This window comes from Cynoglossus semilaevis, chromosome 10 (genome assembly GCF_000523025.1).
Source record: "Cynoglossus semilaevis isolate Cse_v1.0 chromosome 10, Cse_v1.0, whole genome shotgun sequence".
In the NCBI taxonomy this organism is placed as follows: domain Eukaryota; kingdom Metazoa; phylum Chordata; class Actinopteri; order Pleuronectiformes; family Cynoglossidae; genus Cynoglossus; species Cynoglossus semilaevis.
The window spans coordinates 20,556,260-20,559,173 of NC_024316.1; positions in this window are offsets into that span (position 1 = coordinate 20,556,260).

Genomic DNA, 2,914 nt, shown 5'->3' on the forward strand with positions numbered 1-2,914 from the left:
TTTTTTTTTCTGCGACGCATAAGTTATTCCTCGTTAGGGCGAAGCCTTCTGAGTAAATCTGCCGTATTTAAATAAAAAAATAAATGAAATCTTACTCGAGCTCTTCGGCGCCATCTACCTATGCCTTAAAGTAAGGACAGAAACTTTCCTCACTCGGCGAAATAATCTGACTGAGATGTAGGACGAAGGTGCGACGTGGCGTTGACGATGTTTGGATTTAGTGCATTAAACCATCTGATTGTTCTGCTCCACTTCCTGATGTAGGAACACGCTTGACCCCCCCCGGCCCCACCAGCCCCCCCGCCGCCATTTTATGTCCCCAGTTGTAAAAATGCTTGTAAATACAAATACTATATTGAAATATAAATGTCTTCTTCTTCTTCTTCCTGCCGCTGTAACCGTTGTTGTGACTTTAGTTCCTCTCTGTTCTCGGCCTCTGTCGCCGTCTGCTCTGACCTTCTCCTGTGCTTGGCCTTGTTTGTTTGTTTGTTTGTTGTTGTTTTTTTTTTAGTATTTAGGTTCCTGTGAATATTTTAGAAGACCTGGTTCTTCTCACTTTAGACTGTCCAGAACCTTCTGTGCCATTTCTTTTTATTTATTGTGTTGCCTTCTACGCAGACATGCTTGAAGATGTTACTATTTGACGGATGAATGACGTGTGTGTGCGCGTGAGTTTATTTTGTTGTTTTTTTTCCACTTTGTTGTAAATATTTACACATGCTCTTTTTTCATTGGGTCCAGATCAATATTTCCAGGTTAACGTTTAGGTTAAACCGATCAAAATAAGATTTTTTTTTTTTTTTTTCCCTGACCAATCATGGTAGTTCTGACAGGTGATTCCGATCATAGACACTGATGCCGTCGTTCTTCACAGTTAGCGTACGTACACTTATTCACTGAGAACCACAGCTTGGAGATTGTATAAAATAATATTTGTGAAGTCACTCTTATAGCTTTTAAAAAGGAAAATAATTTTACCGTCAGTGGATTATTGGTGTAATAAGACAAACGAGACACTCAAGGATTTGTGGTTTAAATAAATAAAATAAAAAAACGAATCTCTTAAAGTGCAGTAAACGTAGGTTCAAACGTGCCCTTTGGTTCCTGTTTCTGTTTGATGTCTTTTATGTACTGTGTAGTACACAAAAGAAAGTAATAAAATGTCAAATTTCATCCTTTAACGATGCAGTTCCTCTTTTGACCACAGCGTGTCCTCAGAGGCCCACTGATGGAGGGAGTTAAGATGTGAACACGTGACGTGAGGCCTGATGACTGAGTGATTAGTGCTGTTCACAAATGAGTGCAGCAGACTGAGAGGTTCTGAGCCTCACCACTAGGGGGCTCTGACCCTGACTCGCCCTCTGACCATGACACCCACCCACGTGTTTCCACGTCTGCTTCCTCATTGTGAAGGGCCTAATCCCTCGGCCTTGTGGTCAGTGGAATGTCAGATCTGGAACTTTACCGTCGTCTCTGTGCTGTGTGTGTCTGCACATGGTCCTCCATGGTCCAGGACTGGACCAGAGGTCACAGACCACCTGGTATCAACAACAGCATATATATATATATATATTTGTTGTTTTACTTCTGTTGTGTCCTACTTTGTACTCACCTGCAGTAGTACTTCCTCGTTACTCAGTTCTTCAATCCTTCATTTATTATTCTTGGATAGTACATTTTGAATATATATATAAATTTTTTTTTATAAAAATAAGGCAACATATATTTCTGTATATATATGTCTGATGTATATTTTTGGCATATGCATGTATGTGTATATATGTATTAATATATATGTATGTAAATATATATTCATACATACATATATGTACTGTACGTATATACATGCATTTATATCATATATATTTATGTATGTGTATGTATATGTACATATATGTGTATATGTGTGTATATAGAGATAGATTGAATTGTATTAATTCCTCAGGAGTTCTCTTTGGGAAATGTATGCACTGTTATATGTAAATATATAAAAACATACATATATATATATATATACGGTACATATATACGTGAGAACACACAGACAGATCCTCAGTTCCCATCAGTCCTTGAACCTGTTACGTTTTGTCGGTAACATTTCCACACAGTTGTTAAACAGGACCTAAAAATACCACGGCGCCCTCTAACTGTCAAAGTGGTGGTTCCCGACGATAAGAGCCACTGAAGGCTGAACCACAGACGGTTAGCTCAGCTGCAGAGGACAGAACTGTTACTGTGGGACTGTTGGAGTGGTTCTCAAACCTTGGGTTGCGTTGTCACGACAGTGGAAGTGAATGAAACCAGAGTCAGAAACGGTACCGGCGTCACCAACCTGGAACTGTTGAAAGGAGAAGTGGAAAGTGGGAAGAATATCACGGGTACACGCGACAGAACCCTGGACCAGGGGCTGTCGGACTATATGACTTTGAGTACCAGTACCAGTACTAGGACCAGTACCAGTACCAGTACTAGGACCAGGACCAGTACCAGTTCTCTGGAACCTCTGTTGTGTGGGACGGTACTGTTGTAAAGGGACAAATACTTTGTGTGGCTGTACCTTGTGTGAAACGTTTGAGAACCAACTCCACGTCCCAGTACTGCAGTACATGTGCAGTACCGGAGCTGGTATTTTCCCACAGCGGCCCCGAGCCCCTCCCCGCCCCCCTGGTTTCGCCTCCTCAGCAGATTCAGAGTTGAAAACAAACATGGCCGCTCGACGAGGCGTTCAACTGTCGCCGTTGGACGGAAATGGTCTGTGTTGACTGTACACACCACTAGAGGGCCGCTCCACGGGCTGCACACCACAGGTTTTGCCTCCCACCTGCTGGTGGCTCATATTTGAACCAATGAGATTTTTGGGTTTTTTTTACATAATTTTTTCAAACTAAAAACTTGGACCTGAGTGAAGAGATGA